The 17,107-nt window shown below is 42.8% G+C and overlaps 1 long non-coding RNA gene across 1 annotated transcript; it reads right to left on the bottom strand.

Annotated features, from left to right (window-relative positions):
- Positions 1–988: 988 nt before the first annotated feature.
- On the bottom strand, positions 989–15,799 carry LOC141941733 (uncharacterized). The gene is made up of 4 exons (XR_012628401.1): positions 15,586–15,799; positions 13,603–13,768; positions 11,225–11,360; positions 989–1,222 (listed from the first exon to the last, which is right to left on the bottom strand). It is a non-coding gene; the product is annotated as an uncharacterized LOC141941733 (long non-coding RNA).
- Between the last annotated feature and the right edge of the window lie 1,308 nt (positions 15,800–17,107).

Genomic DNA, 17,107 nt, shown 5'->3' on the forward strand with positions numbered 1-17,107 from the left:
TGCCTGGATTTGTTCTTCCCCAGGTGCAGGACTTTGCACTTCTCATGGCTGAACTTTATGAGGTTCCTGTCGGCCCATTTATCCAGCCTGTCGAGGTCCCTCTGGACAGCAGCACAACCCTCTGTTGTATCAACCAGCCCTTCCAGTTTTGTACCATCTGCAAACTTGCTGGGGGTACACTCTGCCCCATAGTCTAGACCATCAATGAAGATGTTAAACAGGACTGGATCCAGTATTAATCCTCGCGGTACACCACTAGTTACTGGCCTCCAAATAGACTAGACTAGTTTCAATGATGTGACCCTTCCCTGTTAGCCAGGTGCATGTCATATCACATCACATTGCATCACATTGCACAGTCCTTTCTGCAGGTCCAAAACTGGGACGACCCTTGGGAATTCACAAGGTCCATCTTCCCTCTTTGTTTTTAAGCTGAGACAAAATTATTTCCTTCTAGAAGTGGTGCTCTCCAGACATGTTTGGTGTAACACCCCCCATGAGTTGATGGCATTGGGAGCACACATGGCATGCAAGGAATCAAACTCAACCTGGCCAGGGCACGACAGGAGCGGAGGGAGGTGGGTGAGGCAGAGAAAAGCCCCAACACTAAATGCCTTCAGGCACCCCAGTTCTTTACATAGGGATCAGAGAGCAGGTAGCCTGCCTTTCTGGGAGGGGAGCAGAGGGAAGCCTAAAAATAATTCAGAAAAGAGCCCAAAACAAAGGAAACTCTGTTGCTCATTCCATACGAAATGGAAACAACTTCAGATTTTTTTTTAAATCAAAATGTCATTTCTTCATCAGTTGTCTTTTTAAGGTCACACCCTTCTCCTCCCCTGTTCTTGGCCTTCTCATACCATCATGCTTTGAGATCTTACCTTCTGTCAGTGTCAACATCACAATCCAGTCTTAGAGTTTTCCAGTAAATTGAAATAAGTAGAATTTGATATTAATATATTTCTAATATAAGAACAACCAAATAAGTATGTATTGTGAATACTATTTTTGTATTTAATAAAAAGTGATAGAATACACTTTTTTTACTCTCTCTGTCAAAATAGAGTACTTTATAATACATTTTTCTACATCAAAACTGATAGCACAGTCTGTTTTAAGTTGTACTTCTGTTTCACTCTGAAGAGATGACAGGCCATCATGCACACACAGAGCTTAGCCAGGATACAGTCTATCTTCAACATGAAAACTTCTCTAACATACAGCCCTAGAATTAAAAAATAAATAACTAAATTACACAGATAACACAGGTATAAAAATGAACTACAGGTTAGGCTTTGTTGAACAAATTAATTTGTTTGCTTGTATCTGTCACTTATGTAGGATAAAATAAAAAGTAGCAAAATCACTTACTCTATTATGTCATTTCATTGCATTGCATTATAAAATGTCCTGTGCTGGTTTTTGAATAACATTTAATGTTGCATAATACCTTAATTACTTTTCAGAGAACATGGTATTTTTCAATTCAATAAAACCAATCATTTTGGTCCCATGCAAGGTCACAAAAGATCTAAAAAATTGATTTCAGGATAACTCAGACAGATTTTATTGAATCTGGCCCTCAGTTATATATCTATCATTGTTAAGGCAATAGCAGGGTCATGGTGTTGCCTGTGTAAGATCAATGGGTAAAACGAGCTCTTAGCAGCAATGGATTCTTCTCAGAGGTATGTCTAATATTTATCTGTTTCTGGTGGCACTCCAAATGCATTAGATATTTTCCAAAAAAGAAAGGCATCATTTCTGTTGCTGGACAGCTTCTTGCTAAAGTTCACTGGAACGAGGCAGGGCTAAGGGGAGGAGAGGGAAAAAAAGGCAGCCTAGCTGAGAAACAGAGTCAAGCAAACCTTGTGTCTTGCATTGATCCAGCTGGCTTCCAGGAAGGAAAAGCATGTTCACCACAGTAAGAAATTACCCCAGAAGGTCACAGAGGTGTTTATGTGAGAGCCAATGGCACATGTTAACTTGTGGATGATTAGTCAGCAGGCAGAAAATCCATGAAACCTGTTGAAATCTCTAGTAGGATCTCCATCCTTGGAAATACTCAAAGTTTGACTGCATGTGACCCTGAGTGACATGATCTAATGCCAAATCTGGATCTTACTTAGAGTCCTGCAAGAGCTGGACCAAATGACCTGATGTGATCTCTTCACATCTTAAATTATTGTCTGATACTGTAAAAAGGGTAAGAGATGTTTAACACCTGGGTTAGTAAGCATTGCCTCACCGACAGAATTTTTATAGATCAGGAAAAAACATGGGTATTTATTCAGAGTTTATTAATATTATGAAAGGGCAGATGAAAACTCCCTCACCTATGATGGCCTGAAATTCCTGTTTCAGATATTTCCTTGGAAGGGAAGAGGTTTAGAAACCTGCATACCTTGAAACCTACCTCAGGAAAAGTCTGAAGGGTAAAACTGCTCTCAACTTAATCCTTGCATTTTCTGGTTTTGATATTTTAAGCTAGACTCTTAAAAATCAGAGTTTGAGGGTGACATTCTCAAAAGGAAATATAAATTAATGGTCTTATTACTCTTTTAACATGGACCCCCCCCCACACACACACACACACTTCTCACCTGATTGTACATTCTGGGATGAAAAGATGGAAGGCATCCCATCTTAGGTGCTTGCAGTTGCATGGGAGAAAGCTGGGCCTCTTTCGTAGTACTACTTGGGCATTTACACACATGCAAGAGGATAGGAGCTTTGTGTGAGTGAGTGGAGCTCATTGAGACCATGACAGGAGATTCTGTTCTGAAGACAAACTATTTGTCTTTTGGAGGACTCCCACAAAACCAGGTAAAACCCATGAAACTGTGGGATAACCCAACATGATGAAGCTCAGGTTGATGAATGAGTTTAAGAAGGGGTAGCCTCCATAACTGTGCTTCTGAGCTGCTACCCAGCTGTTTAGATACTTGCTGCCTGTTTTTTATCCACATCCCTGTAACCTTTTGCTCCTCAGCATGGGTGCATGGAGAGGCAATGCACTTTTTCTTCACTGGATGAAGCATAATCATACATCATGCCACTGTGAGAGATTCTTTGAAATGGCTTTAATTTATTCAGCCAGATCTCAAAACAAGATCACTAGGCACCCATTCAGTGCTCTGGACACCTCCATTACATGTTGAAAACCACAGTGCCTACTGCAACAGAGGTGAGCGCACTCAGCTCACACTCTCAAGCAGCAACATTAACACAGGGAGGTAAACACGCCAGGAGCCTTACAGCTTGTGCGGTTTGTTAGTGAGGAAGGGGTGGTGCACAAGAGGAGGGGAGGGCATCTCAGAAGATGAAGACTCCTTGCAGTGATCATGCCAGAGACAGCTTTCCTCTGCTTTGTACTGCTGAAGCACCAGATGGAACAGCTCTGCTGATCTCAGCTGGGACAACCCAACAGCTGAGTTAAGGACTGGATCAGGAACTGTTTAGGACTCCACAGCTTAATGCCCTGAATTCCACCAAAAAGATTATCGGAGGGTCCCCCCAGTCTCAGCACACCAGTCTCTATGTGCTGTCAGTGTGCAGCTCCACACTATAAGCAGCCCACAGCCTTTTGAGAGAGCACGAGCTTGCAGATGGTTACAAGGTGCTGACACCATGCTGAGCACATAGCAGCAACCTAAGCTTCAGTGTGATAAAAGAAAGATAACTGTGAAGGACCACAGAGGTCAGGAAAAGGGAATGATCTCATCAAGGGCTCATGGCAAAAACTTGCATCTGCTGGATCCTAACCTGACCGTGCTGAGGGACAGCCCAGGTCTGAGTTTCAAGGGGTGAAGTTGTGGTGCTCAAGACCTGGCTGCCAATACAAATTCCTCCTGCTGCCTCTGCCCAGCCTGCCTGTCCTACCACAGCTATGTCTGGACGGCAGCCTGGGGCAGGGATACCAGTCACACACGTACAGATCGTAGCTGGCTTTAAATGAGCAAGTTATCACACCAGCAGTGGTGTGGAAGGTGACTCTAAAGCAGAGGATACTAAGGCAGGCTACTGATAATACTGATTTTAAAAGGGGAAATTAATGGCTGAACCTGGTCTGTTTCCAGGCAAGCCCTAGAGTTACTTGGAAGCACAAATGCACATAATAAAATAATAAAAATTAAAAAAAAAAAAGAGAGGAATTAGAGGAAAAATAAATTTCTTTTATTTCCCATCCAATCAGCAAATACATCCATTTTGCACAGCCTGCTGGACTTCAGGCTGATACATCTAGAAAATCTGCATGTTACTGATCCTGTAAGATACAGACTGTCTGAGTTCATCTTTGAATGAATGCCCAAACCCATGCATGACTTTGAGGTATAATGGAAAAAAAGTTGAATCATTTTTTTTCAAACTGGTTTCCTCACTGGGAAAATATTCTTCTAGGTCACACAGTACTTATTTACTCAGTAAATACTATGACAGTGAGATTTACAACCACATCATTAATAACACTCATTGACAAAGAACTTCCTCAAAACTCTTTCATCTCCAGACAAACGTGATATATGTGCAAAAGAGTGCAGTTATGAATTTACAGCTGAACACGTGCATTTAGAGCAGGGGGTGAGTAGGGAAAGGGGGAGGAAAACATGAAAAACAATGCTTGATCTTTTTTTCCCCCTATGATCAGTATTTGGGGCTGACTCATTTATTTTGAATAGTCTTTTACTTGTTTCATTTGTTGCTGAGGGCTCTTTTATTTCTTAAAGGATGAACTGGGAAGGGACTCCTCTTTTGGAAAACTCAGGCAATTCTTTACACTCAAATCTGCTGATAATAAATTAATTATTTTGTCTGTAATGAATGAACAAAGTGATAGTTCTCATTGGATTTGGTTAAGACCCATCTTAATAATTTTCCCCATTGTCTGAATGCATCCACTTCACATCTACCCTTCAGGAATTGTGAGGGGAAAAGAGAGACCTTGGTGGAAATAAATGCAGTTGCTTCAGTACACCTTTTTATTGAAGCTATTTTGTATTTCATGAGTCTCGTAATGGCTGTAGGATTTTATATTTATTGGTACCAATTACACTTGGTCTTCTTTTTAATAAAACAATTTTCCACTGTAAAATGACCTAGTGTCCAAGGAGAAAGTTTTGTGGGTCCCACTTAACTTGGAGAAATTTTTCTCAGGAAAAGAAAACTTAACAAACCCATTTCTTTTCAAATACTGGATTTTTTTTTTTACTTCATTGTTTAGATTTATTTTTTAATTTTATACCATATTTAAGTGTCTTTTACACTATACTTCATGTCACTTAATTCTGACATTACCAACAATTGCCAGAACACATTTTACTTAGATTCTAAAGAAACATGGAATGCAACTTACATTTTCTGGCCATATTTAACACTAGATTTTTTTGCTATTATCTGCAGCTGCTGAATCTACTAGTTACTTTTACTCTGCAGGTTTATGCTGAACCTTTGAGTATTTCCTTACTAGCCCAGTTCCTGCAAATGAATATTAGAAAAAAAAAAATTTCCTCTAAAGGCAGGACCTGGATTTTTTATATAGTCAGTGCGGAGAAGGAGCTACTTAGACATCCACAAGGAGATTTTGTGTGCCTTTCTTTGGTGTCTAGCCTGAAGAAATGCAAGATTTGTGGAGATGGGTAATATCTTTTATGGGACCAATTCCAGAGGCTTTTGGAAGCCCCAGCCTCTTTCTTGATCACCTATATAGGGAATTTAGGTTTTATCTTTAGAGAATTGCCTCATTAGCATGTACAGTTTAAATGCAAACTGAGTTAAACAGGAGAGTCCCGACCAGTGGCTGCAGTAAAAACCTTGAAAACCTCCTCTGTGCACAGGAACTAAAGAGAAAGGCACAAATGGCTTTTAAAATAAATCCCAGTGTTGTGCCAGCTTCATAACTTCGAGGATCTGGCTCCTGCTGTTTCAATGCATGGGATACAAAAATTACTGAGCCAGGCATTTGCATCTTGCTGCCCGTCTGGCATTCCTTCAGCTTTGCTTCTAGTAAAGCCTGTCCCCCATTGCTGAAGAAGCTCTCGAGAAAGAAGGGCTTTTTAACACACCGCAGAGGTTGTGCTGCTGTCCAAACAGGCAAAAACATCTGCTGCAGCTCTGGCAGCAGACAGGTCATCTTGGACAGGGCACTTACAGTGCTCCAGGACCTGCAGCTCATCCCCGGCTCTGCTTTTGCAGTGCTGGTGGCTGGGAGATGAGCTGCTCCTGGGCCACAGCACCACACCTGCCCAGCTGGGAGGGGGGGGCCAAGGATGTGGGTCCTCTCCCGAGCCATGGAGAGAGATGATGTGAAGCCAGCAGCGTGCAGCTGGCTGATGGGGAAAGTAGGAGGCTCAAGCAGGGAGCACAGGCAGTGGGGAAAGGGCTGCAGGAGCAGAAAGTCACTGCAGTCTGGTGATGGAGACAGCCTTGGCTGGGACAAGGGGGTTTGTGCCCCCTGCCATAGACATGTGATACAGCCAGAGTGGCACCTACAGCTGTGTAGTGCATTCAACTTGAGGAACAATTATTCAAACTGTATCCGTGTTTGAGGCTGTTTTGCTGATTAGGGATACCAATTAAACTCGGACACCAGAGTGAAAAGAGTAGGCGTATTTTACTAGTGATAACCAAGTAATATAACAGAAAACATGCAGTAAGAAGAAGCAGAACAGTGCACTTAAAGCAACAAACAGGAAAATACGGGGTAATGCATCAAATCATTACTACCCGAGAGAGAGAGAACAGTAATTAAGAGAAATACATCACCACTTGCATATATTATCATCATCATCCAGATCCGCAGTCGCTGGGGAGCCCCGGTTACAGCGAGGATTTGGAGAGCCTGTCCCGGCAAGTGGGAAATCCTACGCGGTGCGTCCACCCATAGGTGAGGCTTCCAAAGTCGCTGTGAGCAGGTCCAGCCTTATATACCAGAGATCAACAAGCCAGAATAGCTGGCACCTTTGTTTTGAGCGGAAAGTTTCTGGTTTCATTCTCCTGTTGGATTCCACCCGAAGCCTGGCCAGGGCTCGGGGGGGGAACCAAGGGAGTTTCTAACAAGGCCAAATACTTGGGTTCTCAGCCTTGAACAAGGCTGCGAAAGGAAAGTGGGATACATTCTCTCCCCTCTACTGATAATATTTTGTCTTTCACTAGCGAGTTTACATATTTTACTAATGACTACATGCTAAGTTAGCAGCTTCAGCTTGGGGCCTGTTGTTCAGGCTGCAGTATTTCAATGCTTTAGCACTTTTTACACCAACATAAATAGGTTGTTATAACTTAATACAATACCTACTAGCACAATGGTTATCAGTTATAAAATATACAGGATTCATCTATAGGTCAACTCTGGCTTAAGCCTGTTGTCTAAGCCTTAGCACTTCAGAGGCCCTACAGGTGTCCAGTGTGGTGCACGCGTACAGAAAGAGGCGACACCAGCCCCAAAGAGCCACAAAATAAGTAGTCAGGCTACATGGGGCACAATGGAAAAGAGAGGTGGGAAGGGGAACAAGAAATGTCCAGAGTGATATATCTGGAGGCAGAGTAGAGACAGGGGGGGTGGGACCCAGATCTTCTAATTATGTTTATTGATAATGTTCTCTGGAAAATAAAAATGAGAAGTGATACCAAGGTAATGACTATTGATGCTGATCTATGTCAGAAAAACTGATGTAAGTCACCAGCATAATAGCACAGACACATAAGAACTCCTGCGGTATTATTCTGCACAGAGACCTATAGAGTTTGTATACATGAATAGCTGCAGATTTATCAGACCTGGGTGAGGACAGATGTGCCAGGGCAAGGCTGGTGCAGCCTCGGCGCGGGCAGGCAGGCACAGCCAGGCATCCCGCTGTCCCTTCCTGGGGCAATGTTCTGGGAAAACCACTAGATGTAGATACAGCGTTAGACTGCCACTGGTCCAGGAAAATGTGGTATCTGTCTTCAAGGGAAAATTACCTTTCAGTGCCATGAGAGGGGGCAGGTGCTTCTAAACAGAAATTAAAAACCTTTTAAGGATTATACTGATCTTCATAACAATGACAACAAGCAGCGTGTTGGTTAAGGGTTTTCTAATAATGTCTTATTTAGTCGATTTTTTTTTTAAAAAAAAGCATCCTTTGCTCTGTACATTATGACTAAGTGCCACCAAATACCGCATTATCTTCCTAAGATTACCCCCATTCACCCTCTAAAGCCCCCCCTTCCTTGCAGCATGGTCACTGAGCTCACTAGGGCAGCACTCGGGGCTCTTCATGCTGCAGGAAACATTAGTGTGCTCTTGGGTGAGAGCAAAATATTGAGAAATAAATGGTAGGTAAATAATAGTTCTGTCCCAAGGTAATGAGGCTCTTTTTCTGAATGTGGATGAGGAATTCATCAAAAGGAGAAAGCTAATGTAAACTCCTAAATGTTTAAATCATCTAAATGGTACATGAGAAACACTGCCTGGTTATACTCTGCCTCGGGCAGTAGGTCAGAGCATCAGTTAATATAAATCCATCAGAGCTACAGCAACGTACAGCAGCACCGGACTGAGGCAGCAGGTCTGTTTGCCTAGGGCTGGCATTGCCAAGGAAAATGTCCCATAGAAAGAGCATCATGCTTGCAGCAGGTCAGGTAAAAGGAACAAAAGGTATTGCCCAGGGCTTGTTAGAGCCAGGTCCACTTTCTCTCTGTCAGGAAGGTACTTGCTATTCATATTCCCCATTTATTTTCCAATGTGATACAAAGTTAGGGTAGCAGGTTTACCCTGCAGCACTTTCCTAGTGTCTGAAGAATAGCAGAAAACAACATCTGGAGGGGAATAAAAAAATAAAATCATTGGCCAACTGGTAATTTTCTTAAAGGTAAGAGAGTGAGCAAAGAGGAGAGGTTGCCTGCAGGCTCACAATGCTTGTGAGAAATGGAGCGTTCAGGGAGGCTCAGAATGAAGAAAATTGGTAATTTTCAAAGGCAAACATCAGATCCAACGGATAACAATGAAGCATCAAACCAAAATGCAATTCAAATAGAATCCAATAAATAGCTATTGAAAGATGTTTCACAGTTTCCTTATCCCTGACAACACTTGGTGTCACAGGCAGTCCCATCCTATTCCTGAACACAGGTATCACAGTATCCGCACCACCAGCTCAAACAGGGCCAGGAGGCAGGTCTGAGCACTGGCTCACTGATTATCCAGGCTGTTTAACGGTTAACATGCTTCCAGGCAGGGTTTTGGTGCATGCCAGCTAGAACTTTCCTAAATCTTGCTTGAGCAAGGCTTGGAAGAGGGCACTTGTGAGGGCCCGTTCCCAGCAGACAGCATGACTGTGATTGCATCAGGCTGGCTCCCTCTACTCCAACCTCTGCCCGGGCTTTGCACCCACAAATACATCCACACGCCAGCACGCTGCACCGCACATTTTGCAAAACTAACTGTCGCCCTCCTACCACAGGAAAAAAAAAAACGTAGTTGAGAAAATCCTCACATTTTTCAGGAATTTTTAGGTGGGAAAAAATCCTCCCACAGAATAATAATGATGTCACAGGGGCACAAGATGAGGTGCTGAGGAGATGCAGGTCAAACACTATGTAAAGTGCCTGAGTTGCCTCTCAATCTCTGGGCCAAGGACTGGTTTCCAAACCTGTTTTAATTTGCAGTATGGGCAGAGCCTTAAATACCAGTGAAGAAATGTGTCGTTGCTCTGTTGTCCTGACTGAAATAAAACTACACACATGAATAAACTGAGCTCTATGTCACAGACTACAAAGCAGGGAAAAGAGTCTGGATTTGGGTACCTAGGGCAAGGCTCTGCATTGCACACATTGGAGGCCATCATCTCTCTGAGATGAATGAGCTGCAAAAGCCAGTTGGCTTTTTCTCAATAAATGATTTTGGCAAGAATGACTTTTTTATTGAACAACACTCTTAGCAACACACTAATAAGATTTTTCTTATTTTGTGAAAGTGTTGAGCTGCTTAATTGTTTTTCATCCAATATTTTGACATAAATAGCTACTAAAATGTTTACATGCTAAAATCTCAGTCTCTGATAAATCAATGGAAAAGACATTAAGAAACACTGTGACAACATCTTCACAAGAAAGCACAAAGAATAATAACAACAATTAATGACAACTTAAGAGAAATCAGAGAACATAATTAGTTTTGGAACGTTTGGAATTTTAACTTAACTTCTACAACAATGTCACTTTTTGACCAGCTTTTCTCTGACCTGCTCTCAGGAGTTATCCACATGCTCAGTGTTTGTTGTTCCCTTCAAAGATTACAATCTCATTCAAGCAGAGACTCATCTTTTTACATGTTTGCAAAGCACTTGCACAACTTTGAATGTCACTGAAGTTAGAAGCAACAGACCCATCAACACAAAGATTGTGCAGAAGATATAAAGAAAAAAATCGGTCTTCAAACTGCATGTGAGTGAAAATATATGTTTCCAAAAACGAAAGAGAAAGATGGATAATACAATCCAAGATCCACATAAAGATACAACCTAGTGCCTTGGCAAGCTTCGGGCCAGCTGTGTGGAGAAATACACAAGCACATTATGTCTATGTCTATACTTGTGTGGCAGCAGTATGCGTGTACAGCCCTGAGCTAGCCTTCTTCTGCTTAGTGTGGGCACACAACAGTAAGGAGGTGGCCAGGCTGGCTGTGCAGGCTCGCTATGGGGTCCTCAAATGACTAACATAACCTAGAGCTCCTGCCACTGTGTCTTTCTTGCTCTCACTGACTGGGCTAAGCCATTTAAGTCACAACACCACATGAGGTTTTCTCACTGCAAAAACATAAAGACATTCCCTGTTATAATGTACTTATTGCAGGAGGTTTTGACCTGGACGTGAACTTTAGGTGGTAGCTAAGGAAAGGACGTTCACATACACAAAAACATATGGGACATTTGTGAACCTGGTTTTGCCTTTCCTGAAATGTTTCAGGGGTCCAAAAGTAAGAAAGGTTAAAACCACTGGTAAGAGGGTACATTTATATGGCTCAGTGCTGTGGCATGTAAAGCTATCAAAGAACTAGCCAAGAAGCCCTAAGCTGTATTAATGTCATACTTCACTTGGACTAATACACCATATAACTCATAGCAGCTGGAGGGCAATTCGGGTGTCTTGGTGTGCTGCTGTAACCTGCCAGGCAGACATATGCTACTATTTAAACGGGGAAGGATTGGAGGAAGGAAGTTATGTGATTTAGTGGAGAGCAGAAAAATACCTGTGGTGGATCCAGTCTCCCAAACAGCATCCCAATGACCCATGCACTTACACACCCCATCCTCCCTGTGCATCTGTGTGACATGCAGAGGCAGGAGGAGGGCGTCACCAAAGCACCCAGCGAAGATGAACAGAACCTGCAAATTAAACAATGGATACTGGAAAACAATGCTTACTATTTGGTGACAATCTCCTCAATGCTCTGAACCCCTTCACAGACATCATCCCCAGCCTGACCTTTTAAACCTGATGGTAGGACAGATAATGTCATTACTTCATGTTGCTAATGAGATCCAGCACATACAGATCCCTCAGTATGTGCTGGGAAAAAAGTCCTACCCTTCCTGATCATCAGATATGTTGATGTCTTATCTGCTCCTCTCAGCAGAAAGCATCCAAATGTCATTAAAGCCTGTCCTTATTGTCCAGGGACAGCCGTTTAATGCATCAGGTCACAGGGACAGAGGGAGATTTTAGACATTGCCAGGTGAACCACTGAAACAGCACCAGGCAGCAGGAGACAAATTTCAACTTGTGACATAAGATGTACAAAATGGGAGATAGTTACTGGGTTTACTGAGACAAAGAGGACAGATACAAGTGATAAAACTAATGGTTTCAGCAGAAAATATGGAGCAAAAGACCAGAGGTCCCTTGGTTAGGGCTACTGGAGCAGAGGTGTTTGCAGCTGGTGGGTGCAGCGTTCTCCAACCCCTGACTCAGGGCAAGGACCCAGGGTTAAAACAAGTTTATTGAGGTGAGGGTATGGGTCAAACATCCTTCCACACTTACACAGCAGGACTGACTGCATTTTAAGTATGGAGTTTTTTTATTAGCTAAGCAGCTGCCAGAGCCACTGCCCCCATTACCATCACTGCCTCCATAGTGCAGGGTGTCACGGCACCCTGTGCTTGAGCTGCCTCTCTTGCCCCACTGGTGGGACCAGACTTGCCCATGCCCAATGGCACTCCCTGATGCACAGCGTGGTCCCCACTGCAGCCTGGTCACAGGAGACTCACAGCACTGGGAGCAAGTGGGAGGAGCTGCTGCCTTCTGCTGTGCCAGGCACAAACATGATGTGTGGGGTGAGCTGTAGCGAAACCATGAAGCTGCTGGCAGACACCTGAATGCCACAAAGTGCCTCCTCACCCTGTGCCCTGGGACACCTGCCTGCACCTTGTCACTGCCTCACATTTCAGAGAAACAATTTCTAGTTTGTTTCCTTTCTGCATGTCACAGCCTTCTCATCCCAGGAGCTTCATTTCTACAAGCAATGACATTTGAACATGCATTCATACTCCCAAGTTCAGTAAGCTGAAGGAACGACCTATCTTTGGGCTGAGGTTTTTTTTCTTTTTTGGAAATTCCACAGTGCTCTTCTGAGTGTGGGTGCCTTTCAAAAGCATGAACCCTTGAGTGCAAAGAACTGGATTATATCCACTGTAACCTGCCATCGCTAAGTGCAGTTGACTTCTTCCACTCACTCCAACTTCAAAACACACATCCTGTTACTCGGTATTAAAATTTTTTTTGGCACACAGTGTATAACATACGTGGTATATAGATTAAAAAAAAAAATGCATTCAGCTTTTCCTGGAGAGGCTTCACATGTGATGAGCTTGTCACATGTCAGTTATTTAAAATAAACCAAACAAATGAGCACCAAGGTGGAAGAAAAATGACTCAATACAGGACCTCACAAATTTGTGACTGAAAGTTGTAGCTCTTGCAGAATGTTTAGCCCCAGTACGGAGGAGATGCCATTTCAGCATCCTCCCAGTGTGTCCATGCACAGACAGCCGGAGCCCTGCAGCCCTCCCACAAGTGCTGGGACCTTCCCTCCACACCTCCACTGCTGCCTCTGATTATTCTTCTTCTTCCCTGACATGTACCCTCCTCACTCTTCTTCATGCTGTCATTTTTTGCCCTTTCCTTCCTGACCTTTGCCCCCATGATGTACTCTCCTAATTGGCACCTCCTTTTCTGATCTCTGCTGCATTCAGCAGACGGAAGAATGATGGGTGGGAAAACCCTACGAGCAGAGGGGAGCGACTGTGGACCAACTGCTACTGCAGAAGCCATCAGGTCTCGCAAGCTGCCTCTGCCAGTTTAATGGGATCTTTGAATCAAATACAGACAGGACCTCCTAGAATCCTGTTTGCAGGTCAGACTCATCATGCAAGTTAAAGATGCTGTTTTGTCAAGTCATGCAGTTTCCTGAGTGATGCTAACAGACATCAGTTGCGGGGAGTGGGGACCAGGGTCCTGAAGGCTGACACTGTTTGCCATTAGTCAACAAGGTGGTGGGAACCACCAGGAATTGCCACCACTGTAAAAAACATCACCAGAACAAACAACCCCCCCAGAATTGTTGCTCACCTTGCTCAGAAGAGTTGAGAACACACTGGTGGATATAAAGAGAAAATAAACAAGATTTTAAATCAGACTCATCATTCTTCTGCCAAAAACTCTGCTTGACATGTACTGCTTAATGTGTGTGTATTTTCCTTTAGATGAATGTGGCCATAAGCTCCTTAAAATGTTCCTGCATAAAATGAAAGCATAATATGCAATACAGCATGCTGAAGATGTATTGAAGATATTTACTACATTCTACTTATGAAGATAGTGTTTGTTTAACTACCTTATTCACAATAATTAACTGTTGCTATTGCTATTCTTTTTAGAACCAATTAAAAGTTGTTCTGTACTTCTTTACCAAGATATTTTAAGCCACTCAGTGCTTAATACAAGTCTGTAACCTGCAGGCTCAAGTCTTGTGGAGACCCATGCACATGAATAATTCATAAACCGAGGAACAGTGGCTATTAACATAAGTAAAACTACTCAAAAAAGAAAAGTAGCTCACGCTTGAATTCTTTGCAGGAATTGACCTTAATTTGCTCTTCAGATCTAGACTGCCCTATTAGGAGGCTTTCTTGTCTGGTTTTTATTTATTTTATATAGGTAGGAAACACAGATAAAAACGGTCTCCAAACTCTAAATCTTCTAAGTTAGACTGAACTTTCATGAAGGTTGTAATGCTGTGAACAGCATCATAAACCAAAGGGTTCCTCTACCTCCCTCACTGCCTCGATGCTCAATAGTTTCTGTATGACTGTGAGGAGGCAGATGAGATGACTCAAATGCCATAAACGTTTACAAGACAGTTCTGTGAAGCCTTAAAAGCAGGCACCGATGTCAGTGAGGCTCAGCTGTCATCCAGTGCATTTGAATTTGTAGTGTAAAAAGCAAATCCCTGATAAGTAATTATTGCATTCCTTGATTTTCCTTAAACAGAGAAACCAGAGAAAATTTTAAAGAGCAATGAAATTGAACTCAGCTGTCACATTCACAAAGTGCCATACATTCATCTTGCTGTTAAAAACTGTGGGGAAAAATCTGATAAGAGCAAAGCTATCCCTGCTTACAAAGTAAACAGTGAAATACAAACTAGATTACTTGTCGTACCAGGAGCATGCCACTTTTTTCAGGGTGTTCAGCCTGATTATGAGTTCTGGCCATTTTATTCCAGAAAACTTCCACCAATCTCACTGGCCTCAAGTTGTAGTAGAAGTAATGGTATGCAGCCTAAGGTCTCTTTTACTTGCTATGTGGTAGAGAACTGTAGAAAAAGGATGGGTCTTGTTCTCAGAATTAAAAATTTGCCAGTTGTAGTTGTGAGTTGCACGTTTTTAAGAAAAATCAGAATCAAACCAATTTTGAAACTTTTTTTTTTTTTTTTTGAGTCATCTACCATCCTATTACCATGTGAGGTGGCTGTAGGACCAGAGAGCAAGACTCACTGCAGTTACTGACTGCAGCATGAACACTCACTCCCTTCTCTGGGAGCTGGCAGTTCATTAGCAGCCAGTTTATCAACTCCCCCTTACCACAGGCTTGTGAGTCCTCTGAATTTTTCATGAACTATTCCCCTTAAGACAGCAAACCCATAATTTTTTCTACAGAAGCAACAGGACATAGGATTCAAGGGATGAAAATTGAATTTTGGACTTTGATCAATGTCTTTGGTGTAGTTTAAGAAATTTCATGGATTGAGATGCATTTCTGCACTTCCACCCCAAAATTCCCTCAGTTTCAGATAGGGAAGATTGTTCCTCGCTATCCTCTCTGGGATGCCCCTCAACTGAGGACACATTTTCAATAAAGAAGGTGCAGAGTTGCCCAACTATCAATAGCTCCATGCATGATTTTGCATCTTCACCTGGGTTGCATGGACAAAGCAGTGTCTGTGTCACCTCCTTCAGATTAACAAAACCAAATTGTTTTTTTCTCTATTGTCTCAGGAAACATTTGTAAACATTGCAGCACACAGGAATGTAGCCTGGGTTTCGTCTGTACCTTATCGAGATGTCCTGTCCAGCTCTTGTGACGGCTGTCCAGTCAGTCTCTGTCTTGCATCCCTGGCCGTATGGCGGTCCCACTCAGTAGAACAGGTGGAGGGGGGCAGGTCTCCTCCTGCACACCCTGTTTCATGTCAACATCTTCACTTTATGGAAGCTGCATTTAGTCCACAAGGCTTAGCAGTCCCTACCCACCGCTAACATCCAGTAGACTCTGCTAAATCAATCTTTATTTTTTTGTTACAAAGTTTTGAGTAAGGGCTTAGGAAAACAAGTTTGGAAAGACATTTAAAAGAAAACCTCAACAATTTACACAGAGACAAGACTCAATGTATTTCAAGGTACGTTAGCCAAACCACTGCTCCTCAGATGCTGATGGGTTTGGATAAATGAAGAAGCCATCCTTCAGTGTCACCAGGCTCTTTCATTGCCATTTCAGCTCTTCAGGACTTCCTTCTTCTTTCATAGAACCAGCCTGGCTTGACTCAAAGTAAAGGCACCACTGGTGATGTGTGCCTCAATGCTTAATCATGTTTCATAACAATTTTTTTTTCCTTCAATTCACATGGCCTGATAACAGTTATGTTTCTGAGGCTAATAGCCATTGTGCTGTGTTCTCCACAGTCTGTAGTACTGTCAGGTTTTCACAGAGATACACAAAATCTTTTTTCAGTATTATTAGAAGGATATAAAAATAAAATCTAGTCCAGGTGCATTTCTGAGTCAAGCTAACCGGTATCATATTGAGCTTGTCTTGAATCATACCAAACCTCAGCCTTTGGAGTCTGAATCCCAAGGGGATGAGAAAGTGCCCATGGGGAAACCCTGATTCAGGCACCCAATCACTTATGGTATCCCTGCCCCAAAAGCAGTGGTTCTAGATGGCTATATACTTTCCACATTGGTTCAAAGGCCTTTTATCATGTGTTATAAATGCATCCTCAACACCCAGTTTAGCTAACTGGGAACATATTGCTGGAGCCAGATAGGTCTGATGGTTAAGGAAGATAAGATCTTGCAGCCCCTGACTTAACAGGTCCCTGTGACCTTGCTATCAGCTTGCTCAGTGCTCTTCTAGTGCAAAACTGACCTTTTGAAACTTCCCTCTCCCTTCGTGCTATGCTCCCTTGTACTTCAATCAGCACAGCTGCATGACAAGGAACAAGTGGGGCAGCCTTGTAAAGCATGAACCATCAGAGCGTAGGTACCTTGAATAAACAAACTGCAAGGAAAGAAACAAATACTGACTGACTTCTCTTGATGAAAGGGGTATGTCCTGGCAGCCTGTTTGTCTCGCAGCTCCAGAGGGATTAGCATGATGTTTACCTGCTCTTTCCCAGCCTGGGCAAGCCCTTGATCTTGCTAATGTGTACACGAGTTTTTGACAGTTGCCATAGCAAAACAGGAACCTTCCCTTCTCTCTCGTTATTTGTAACCTTTGAAGACTAAACAGCCAAGCTTTCTGATAGTATCAAAAATGCAGTTTATTTTAAATTAACTTCCAGGGCAAAAAGGGCTAC

The sequence above is a fragment of the Strix uralensis genome, chromosome 3 (genome assembly GCF_047716275.1).
Source record: "Strix uralensis isolate ZFMK-TIS-50842 chromosome 3, bStrUra1, whole genome shotgun sequence".
NCBI classification, from domain to species: Eukaryota; Metazoa; Chordata; class Aves; order Strigiformes; family Strigidae; genus Strix; species Strix uralensis.